Source organism: Vulpes lagopus, chromosome 7 (genome assembly GCF_018345385.1).
Source record: "Vulpes lagopus strain Blue_001 chromosome 7, ASM1834538v1, whole genome shotgun sequence".
Taxonomy (NCBI): domain Eukaryota; kingdom Metazoa; phylum Chordata; class Mammalia; order Carnivora; family Canidae; genus Vulpes; species Vulpes lagopus.
The window spans coordinates 74,413,696-74,424,747 of NC_054830.1; positions in this window are offsets into that span (position 1 = coordinate 74,413,696).

Consider the following 11,052-nt stretch of genomic DNA (forward strand, 5'->3'; position numbering starts at 1 on the left):
CTGAGTGGCTCAGTGGTTGAGCGTCTGCCTTCAGTTCAGGGCGTGACCCAGGGATCCCGGGATCGAGTTCCACATGGGGGTCCCTGCATGGAGCCTATTTCTCCCTCTGCCTATGTCTCTGCCTCTGTCTCTGTTCTCTCATGAGAGGGAGAGAAAAATAAATAAATAAATAAATAAATAAATAAATAAATAAATAAAATCTTTAAAAGATAAAATAAATAAAATTATTTAAGAAAGTTGGAGTCAATTTATCAATTATAATAAAAACATTAAAATATGTCAAAACTAGAGTTTCCAAGGAAATATAAAATTGAATACAATTTAAAATGTCCTTACATTCATTTCTTAATTTTTGGTGCCTAAATAGGAGCATCATCCTCAAAGTAATTTTGATTTGACTTATATACACACAAATATTAACTCATGTTTGTAGCTTAAAAACTCAAGTTATTAATACAGAGTTGGTGATAATCTTGCAATTTCTCTAAATCCTACTGTGAAAACAGAGTCCTCATCTCAGATTACTCCTTGATGGAGCCCAACTGAGGTTGCAATTTTATATCTTCAGGATTGGCTGAGCTGAGCTTTTCTGAACTGGGCCCAACAATCTCCATCTTTGATAGGTTATGCAAAGAGTTATGTAGAGGTTAATGGAATTAACCAAGAAAAAAAAAAAGGAAAAAGAAACGTTCATGAATCTTAAATGCCTCATCATAAAAACACAATGATTCACTCCTAACTCTTGCAAAAGAATTATGTGGTTCACTTGTCATGTTCTAGTAAATGATAGTGTTTCACCTGATAATTGGTCAAGTCTGATTGGAATATTAACTTTTGACTGATCTTGGATCGACATTATTTTGAAAATAAAAAGCCTGTGTATTTTATCTATATCCACTTGCTCATATGACAATAAAGTAATTTTACACTAATTGGCTAACTGAACATGTGATATGCTGAAGTGATACTAACAAAGCACAAACATAAGAAAAAGAAAAGAGCAAACGCAAGCTGTCATTCCAAGACTACAATCCTCAGAGGAAATTCAGCAGACATTTGCCCATAAAGAAATTCCCATGGTCTTCCATATGGGGGCATCCCTCAGCCTATTTTTGGTACTGATATAAATTTAAAATTGAGGGACACAAGGAACATTTTGCAGAGGGTTTGCTATGGTTGAATGTTTGTGCACCACTTCCCCCAAATTTATATGTTGAAATCCCAACTCTCAAAGGTGATGGAATTAGTAGGAGGAACTTTCGGGAGGTGATTAGGTCATGAGGGTAGAGCTCTCATGAATGGGATTGGTGCCTGTAAAAACAAAACCCCACAGGGCTCCTAGACTCTTCTACCATGTAAAGATAGAAGGAGGGACACTTGGGTGGCTCAGTGGTTGAGTGTCTGCCTCCAGCTCAGGGCATGATCCCAGGATCTGGAATTAAGTCCCACATCAGTCTCCTCTCACGGAGCCTTCCTCACCTTATGTCTCTGCCTCTCTCTCTCATCTTATGTCTCCGTCTTTCTGTCTCTCTGTCTCTCTCTCTCTCTCTCTCTGTCTCTCTCTCTCTGTGTCTCTCATGAATAAATAAATAAATCTTACAAAAAATAAAAAAAATAAAGATAGAAGGAAAAATCTGCCACCCAGAAGAGGGCCCTTACCTAACCAGGAAGCACTCTGGTCACAAATTTGCAACCTCCAGAACCACGAGAAATAAATTTCTGTTGTGTACAAACTACTTAGTTTGTGGTGTTTTGCTATAGCAGCATATTGGACTAAGACACAGCGTTCTCACATCTAAAGATGACTTCTCTAAGATTCCACAGAAGCTCTCCCCCACAGAAGGAGTACTTTAAGTTTACCCAAAATAAATAAGTGAAGCTTTTCTCCTTTCCTTCTCAGAGAAGGGGAATGTCACAACCATCTATCTACACATGACTCAGAGTCTCTTAGAAGGTAGTGATTCCACAAAATAGTGCCTGTGAAGAGGCTCACTGAATCCGGAAAGTGCATGATACAAAGGGTAGGATTCTACTCAAAAAACTTCCAGAAACCTCTTCTTCCAACACAGTCCAGCAAACCCAGCTGTGATGACTGCCCATTCCTACACAGAACCAGCCATAACTAGCGGTTTTATTTTCACTGGCAGCTCCTTTTATGAATCAGATGTTCCCAGTCCCTCGGCTAGTTTTTCCAGAGCTACTAAGCCATCTTTCCATATTATGTGCAAACTGACAGGGTGTCAGGGAGGTGGGGTGTAGTTAACTGACTATTCTTTGCTGCTTTTGTCATTTTACAGCTAAGGGTATAACAGGTGTCTGTGTTGGGGATTGACTACTGTAAAGTCTTTAAAGTTCTAAGTTTTTAAGTTTTCAAAGTTTCTAAGTTTTTTAAGTTTCTAAGTTTTTAAAATATTCTACATTTTAAGCTTAGACCCCAATTTGAATAATGATGAAATAAATTGCTTTACCTTTTTTTTCAGATTCAAGAAAAGTTTACAAAGACACAAATTAGATGTTGTTTTTAAATAGCGGGTAACTCTTACCTCCCAGCATTCAGATGCAGATAAGTAATTCAGAAGCAAGTGGCTTGAATGAACCTTAGGATATTTATGAATATATAAATTATGAGAAAAATAAGAGGGATCAAAATACATTCTTTTAGTTAAAATTATTTGATGTACTGCAATGTACATTATCATTATTGAGCATTCCTACCCTAATTTAAATGAGTGTGTTTTTAAAATGCTTGTTTACCACAAGATTTTAACATGGAAGGATTATAAACTAAGCTTTAAAAAATCTTCAAAAGCAAATCAAGAACAACTCTTACCTATAGAGAACAAAGTGATGCTTACAGGGGAAGTGGTGGGAGGACTGGTGAAATAGGTGATGGAGATTACGGAGTGCACTTGTCATGGTGAGCATTGGGTGACATATGAAATTGCTCAATCACTATATTGTACACCTGAAACTAATATAACAATGTATGTTAACTACACTGGATTTAAAAACTAATAAAAGTTAATAAAAATTAAAACACTAAAAATAATCTTTAGAAAACTTGACATCAGGGATTCCTGGGTGGCTCAGTTGGTTAAGCATCTGCCTTTGGCTCAGATCATGATCCCAGGTTCTAGGATTAGGCTTTGAATTGGGCTCCCTGCTCCTCACAGAGCCTGCTTCTCCTTCTCCCTCTACCTGCTGCTGTTACTGCTTGTGCTTTCTCTCGCTGTCAAATGAATAAATAAAATCTTTAAAAAGGAAAGAAAATGTGCTGTCAACAGGAATGCAAAAACTAAGAGATCAAAGGTATAAGTAGATGACCTCTGAAGTCCTTTCATTTATAAGAGTCTAACATCTAGAATTTGGGTATTTGGGTTGAGTATTTCCCTTATCAGACTTAATAAATTTAGATAAATGCATAATGTGTCATTTGCACACTTCTCTATTAATTCAAGCAGAATATACAGAACATGGTGGGATTGATTGATTGATTAATTTAATGGTTAGATTTGAATCTATTGCTTCACACAAAGGATTTGAGACAACTGGCAAACAAAAACCATGAAATGCAATTGTAGGACATAAATGCATGTAAAACACAAATCAAAAAAAAAATTTTAAAGCAAAAAATTTAAAAAATAATGTCATTATTCTTGCTTTACCCGAATCTCTAGGTTGGTACTGAGTTTTCTGGTAAAGACAATGAAAGGGGTGATTAGAACCAATTACCTTTCTTATTTCTAGAAGGGAGGGAACATGATAGTTCTTAAAGGGCAACTAAGATTTTTCTATAAATTATTTCTAAAAGAGTTGCTCACAGATAATTTAATGTAAGCACAACTAAGTTAGATAGTAGAGGAAAATCTTCAACCTTATTTCCCATAAATGCTTTAGCAAATTTTGTTGTAACAAGTGAAAGTAAAGACAAGTGCAAAATATTAAGTATAATTTATGATGTGCAATTCTTAAAGGAAAACAACGAATGCAATCTAAACGTATAGGTTTGTGGTGATTGAATCCAATTGAGAGGGAGAATAAACTGATCTATGCTTTCTATTGCACTCTATTGAAATGTAAAGAGGCTTTCAAAGACTTTTGAATTAAGTAATACAGTTTACCTATATACTGAAGCCGTATATTTTTCATAGTTTTAGTGGTGGTGGTCGTGGTGGTGGTTTTTTATGGTATATAGAATTTGTGTTTAGTCAGTAATAATAGCTAATACTCAGTGCCTATTATGAGCCATTGTGATTAATTCAGGAGTTAAGAAAGGTTACTTCATTCAAAACTTGAGCCTTCTTTCCAAACATTAGGTCCTGGGGTTTATGATTTTGTTTTTTTAAGATTTTATTCTTTTATTCATGAGACACACACACACACACACACACACACACACACACGAGAGAGAGAGAGAGAGAGAGAGAGAGAGAGAGAGAGAGAAAGAGGCAGAGACACAGGCAGAGGGAGAAGCAGGCTCCATGCAGGGAGCCCGATGTGGGACTTGATCCCGGGACTCCAGGATCACACCCTGGGCAGAAGGCAAATGTTCAAACACTGAGAAACCCAGGGATCCCCTGGAGTTGATTATTGACCCATTCTATCCACTCTGTACACCATTTGGCTTAACTTCCTCTTTATGAATTTTCCCTTTTTTTTAAAAGATTTTATTTATTTATTCATGAGACACAGAGAGAGAGAGAGAGAGAGAGAGAGAGAGAGAGAGAGAGAGAGAGGCAGAGACAGAGAAGCAGGCTCCATGCAGGGAGTCCAATATGGTACTCGATCCCAGGACTCCAGGATCATACCCTGGGCCGAAGGCAGGCACTAAACCACTGAGCAACCCAGGTGTCCCTCTTTATGAATTTTCCAAAATCACCAGTAACACTTCTCACCACATCCCAATGCTTATGTTATCTTAACACAAAGAAATATATATTAGAACATTTCAACCTAAAATTAGTTCCCAGCTGTGGCTGAGTCTGTTTGACCACAACCGGAAGCTCTTATGTATACAAGGATTGGCATTTTAGAGCCATTGTCTACATCTGTAGATTCTGCTCCCAGCAGCTTCTATCAGGTGCTTCTTTGCCTTGTTTGTTTGTGGGTGAAGACTTTTGTTTTGTTGTTGTTCTATTGTTTTGTTTCTACAATGAATCACTTTGATACTCTTGCAGACCAGAGGTAGAGAATAGGAAGGAGGGCCAAAGCCGAAACCTCTAGCGGCCCCTACCAATTTTTCATTCATCATTCCATATAAGTGATACAACTATTCTCCTGATTGCTAGAGAGCAAGTATAATATGGGTAATAACAGCTAGTATCTAATCTGCTGAAAGTAAGAAAGTCTGCCACCCATTATTGTGTATTTATTTGGTATCAAAAGTAAGTTTAGGGAGGTACCAAAGAGTTGAGCTCATATATATGATCTAAGGGAGAGCGGATCTCAATATCTCTTTGTATAATTGAACTTGTTTTTCTTGGTTCAGTGGTTCACTTATTAAAACAAAAACATGAGGGATCCCTGGGTGGCGCAGCAGTTTGGCACCTGCCTTTGGCCCAGGGCGCAATCCTGGAGACCCGGGATCGAATCCCACATCGGGCTCCGGGTGCATGAAGCCTGCTTCTCCCTCTGCCTATGTATCTGCCTCTCTCTCTCTCTCTCTCTCTCTCTCTCTCTCTGTGTGTGTGTGTGTGTGTGTGTGTGTGTGTGTATGACTATCATAAATTAAAAAAATAAAAAATAAATAAAACAATAACATGACAGAAATGCAATACAATGCATTTAAGATTCTAAATGCCAATGCTATGTGGTATGTGTGTGTGTGATTGTGTGTGTGTGTGTGTGTGTGTGTGTACGAGTGAAAAATTACCAGCACCAAAACTATTTCCCTGAGTAAAAGTTTAATGGGTTCAAGAAAATCTAGAAAATATCAATTCATCTACCTGAAAGGACTTTGGAAAATATTAGCTACCTCATAAAGCCAAAAGACAACATGAGAAAAGAGAACATGATGCTTCAAGCTCACTTCAAAGGAGTATCATTTGATTCAGGTTTCTATAGATCACAGAAGTCTTTGCTCATGATTGAAGCTTTTAATGTCCATTTATTCAGGGCCTTGTCTTTTTTCTAAAATACATGACATAAAGGAGCACCAAGTAGAATTCTATGTATTTCTATTCATTAAAATGTTCTAGAATGAAAATTAGCACCTGTATATGGAAAAAGCTCAATGTTCCTAATTTTTTATTTCATGATTAGAATGAATACCATGGGGGTTAAGAGAAGTGTGAAGATTCAGAATTGCAAGGATAGTCTAAAAGAAAAGAAACCAACATCTATACAATTATATGACCATTGAAGATATTTCACCTTACAGTAATGTCAAATTCCAAACTGAATATATGGTAATCTGTCAATTGAGCTTATTCTGTATTGTGTCCGAAATCTGAGTACATGTTTACTGTGAGCTTGGAAAATTTAAAATTTTCCATACTACTAGCTAGACACCCTTCCAAGCACTTCACTTGCATCTATTCATTTAATCATTACAAAAGTCCCATAAATGCTTTCCCCATTTTACAAATGAGGAAACCAAGGTTTAGAATTGTCAGAAAAGAGATAAATCAGGAGGCTAACTTCAATCTGACTGATCAGGGACCTGCTATGCTGACATTCCAAGTTGGCAGACAATCAGATGTCACTTTTCACTATTGTAAGACAGAGGGTGTCATGAAGGTAAAGAGATTTAGGAATTTGAATTTAGGACACTTGAGTTTAAGTTATGTGATCTTGGATAGTCACTTAACCACTGTGTCTCAATGTCCTCTTCTGTAAAATGAACACAATGAAAAAATGATGTCTCAAAGTTTTTGTATAAATCAAGTGAAATAATGCATATGAATGTATTTTATCAATAGTAGAAGTTTTGTATGGATCTTATTATCATTAATTTCCTGTGGTTTGATTCCTCTCTTCTGATTATCTCTTCAAATCTGCGCTGGTATAGGAATCAGGCTCATTAGAATGCTCTAAGTAAAAGTTGGAAGTGTTTCTCTATAAATAAAATGTGTGAACTTTAGAGCATCGGCACTGCAATGTTTTTTTGGTTTTTGTTTTTTGGCTCCTTAGAAATGCACTTGCTTATTTTCTGGTTCCTAAATGTGTTTCAAGTATGAGAGGTAACTGGGTAATTACTTGCTAAATTAGTTGGAAATTTAATTTGCATATCACTTTTTTACATTAAAATGTGTAAATGATGTGCTGCTAATTTTTAAAAATTATAACCATTATTTTCTACTAATATTTTTTGGTCATCTCCAATGTACCAATGAAAACATTTTTTAAAGATTTTATTTATTTATTCATGAGAGATACAGAGACAGAGGCAGAGACACAGGCAGAGGAAGAAACAGAATCCATCCTGGGACCATGGGATTATGACCTAAGCCAAAGGCAGGTGCTCAACCACTGAGCCACCCAAGAGTTCCCCCAGTGAAAATTTTACAGACAGAATTGCAATCAAAGTGTATGAAATCCATACTTTTTTTCCATATTTGTAGGTAATTTACCAAATGCTAAAATTTCCATATTCATCATTTTTAATAACTGAATGAAATAACATAGAATTAACATGCCATAAAAAACTTACTTATTGCCCTATTATTTGTGAATTATTTATGTTGCTTTCCAGTTTCCAAGTTTCCAAAAGTTTCAACTACACTGCAAAATGTCTTTCTACCTCTTCTTGGTTTTTCTTCCTTTCTTCCTTCCTTTTGTCCTTTTTCTCTTCTTTGTTTTCTGGTATTAATTTCTATGAAGCAGATCATTTTATCAGAAAGGATTAACAATTGTGTGCCTCTCCCAGCTTGATTTTACAATCAGCATAGAAGTATTCTTACTTCTTTTTTTTTTATTGTATTTATTTATTCCTGAGAGACAGAGAGAGAGAGAGAGAGAGGCACAGACACAGGCAGAGGGAGAAGCAGGCTCCATGCAGGAAGCCCAAGGTGGGACTCGATCCCGAGTCTCCAGGGTCACGCCCTGAGCTGAAGGCGGCGCTAAACCGCTGAGCCACCTGGGCTGCCCAGTATTCCTACTTCTTCAGGGCATCAACGACATGGCCTTAAGTACTTTGATCTATATATTTTAATTTTCCTATATGATTGTACTTAACTCTTTAATCCCACTGAAGCATATTAGGTTAAGAGTGAGTTTTCTCAGTTTATGCAAACTTCCAAGAAGTGGTCACTTTACACTTAAGGACAAGACTTATATTTTGATATATTTTTCCTTCTTGAAAATCAATTTTTTCTTAAATTGGCCAACTTAAGTTTTTCAGCATCAGTAGAAATTTAAATTTGAAAGCTAAATTAAACTTTAGTTATGCAGAAGTGAAGTGACATTTTTATAACCCAAGATACCACCTAGTTGGAAAACATAAAATTTGGAAACGCCTTTATAGTTACTATGACAAATATAAAATATGTATTTATATGTCTGTATACATATATTAATCTTATATTTAGGCTTTGTTTTATCCTATAAGCCACACATTATGATTTCTGGCATATGTTATATTTTCTTTTATCTGTCATTCTTCTGCCGATTCCTCTTATAGAACCCAATTGCAATTCAGGAAGTATCTTCCATATCAAGCTTTATTCCTCATATTTTTTTTAAGATTTTACTTATTTACTTATGAGAGAAACACAGAGAGAGGCAAAGACTTAGGCAGGAGGAGAAGCAGGCTCCCTGCAGCGCACCCAATGTGGGACTCGATCCCAGGACCCCTGGATCATGACCCGAGCCAAAGGCAGAGGCTCAACCACTGAGCAACCCAGGCACCCATATCTTTTCAATGCTTTGTTAGAATGACATTCTCCAACACTAGTGAGATCTCAAAGCAGAGACCTTTTCATTTGTTTCTGCATTTTACACTATCATGCCCCTAACAGAGCCATGACATGTAATGTGTCAACAGTTACTCAATCATGAGTATTCCCAGACTTTATCTAACTCTGGCGACTGGGGAAGATTCTGGCTTGAAGTCCTCAGTCACCTGACAACTAGATTGGACCTCATTCTTTTAGGGTTTGTCGTGCAGAACCAGGAAGAAAGCTAGAGTCAGAGAACGACTGGGAGAAAACAGGCTAACACTGAGGAAATCTTCAAACAAGAATAGGCTGGCAGATTATAGGGTCAATTCAGGATGAAAGAAATGTGAAAAGCATTTGCAATGAAGAAAGGAAATGAATGGGAAAGATGAAAGTTTTAAGGTATTACTTCAGTGTATGTATATCTCTTCGTGCTATTTGAAAAATACAAATAAAGTATTATTTTAAGATTACTTTGTGACTGGATGTGTTCATCTTAACCTTAATACTACTTATACTAGGCATCGTATGAATATGTGGGATGTTTTGTTCATAAGTGCACGCTGAGTATGTTCAATTTCATGATGGTTGAAAATCTTCATTGTGTTGGATCATGCAAAGAATGTGAACCTTCACCATGTGAGGATGTAGAAGTAAATGTAAGTGCTCAGATGGAATGTAAACTATCCCCAGAATATGCTATGGAGACATTTGAGGGTTTTTTCTTAACCCATAAATCTCTGCTTTATCTTTGGAATATTTCTTCTAAAAGTGAACAAGATGCATCTAATTAGATTTTTTCCCACAGATTTATGTATGTGTCTCAGTTGCTTTGCTGCAGAACGGATACCAAGAAAACCTCAACAACATAAAACATAGTCACTCACCAGACTATTGTTTACCGGGGCTCAGCTGACCTAGGCTGAGGTCCATTGGACTTGGCTCCTATCTGCAGTCGGGTCTAGGTCTGTTTTGCAAGCCCCTCATGGTCTTTGAACCAGTAGTCATTCAAAGAATATCTTTCTATGAGTAAAAAGTAGGAACTCAAGAAAACAAGCTCAACTGTGCAAGCACATTTCAAGTCTTCGTTTGCATCATGTCCATTAAAATCCCCTTGACTAGGATGGCTCAGCTATTGAGCATCTGCCTTTGGCTTAGGGAGTGATCCTGAAGTCCAGGGATCAAGTCTCCCATCAGGCTCCCCACCCCTAACCCCTCCCACCCTGGGGGGGGGGTAGCCTGCTTCTCCCTCTGACTATGTCTCTGCCTCTCTTTCTCTGTGTCTCTCATGAATAAATAAGTAAAATCTTTAAAAATTAAAAAAAGGGATCCCTGGGTGGCTCAGCAGTTTAGCCCTTGCCTTCGGCCCAGGGTCTGATCCTGGAGTCCCAGGATCGAGTCCCACATAGGACTCCCTGCATAGAGCCTGCTTCTCCCTCTGCCTATGTCTCTGGCTCTCTCTCTGTGTCTCTCATGAATAAATAAATAAAATCTTTGAAAAACAAAAACAAAAACCATTGGTCAAAGTAATGAGTTAGCCAACCCAAAGTCAAAGACTAGATAAATACACTCTACCATAAGGTCGTATTACTACTTTGGGCAATGCAGAATTGAGATAGATTTAACTTATACTATTGCTAAATTATATTTTTATTATGCATATATTACATTTTACATTATATTATATATGAATACATTGCTATAGCCTTTCCTGCTGCACTCAGAGGGTTCAGTGTAATCTCACCAATTGTTATATTTTCTGATCTTGTGAAAAATGGTTAGAGACTGTATTGGCTAGCTTCTTTTTTTAAAACCATATCTCTTGGCTATGGTATTAGCAGAAGAAGACTTGCTGGTATTAGCAGAATCAGAATGAAATAATGCACGGGCAACCTACACACATTGTAGTCACTTGAAAGCTGTGGATGCCAAAGTGAACAAGCTATAGGCAATCTCCCCTATCCATCCCATACATATACAGATGCCTGTACCACTAACCGTGGACGTTGTCAGGAAGAGGTTTCTGACCACCCACTTATGGAGTGAAGATGATGTATTTTAGCACTGGGAAAGATACTAGTAAGAAAAGAAAAAAAAATATATATATATATGTAATAGCAAATTTAAACCCCATGATGGAGAGGCTGATAAACCAGGAAAATCACAGCTTGATTTA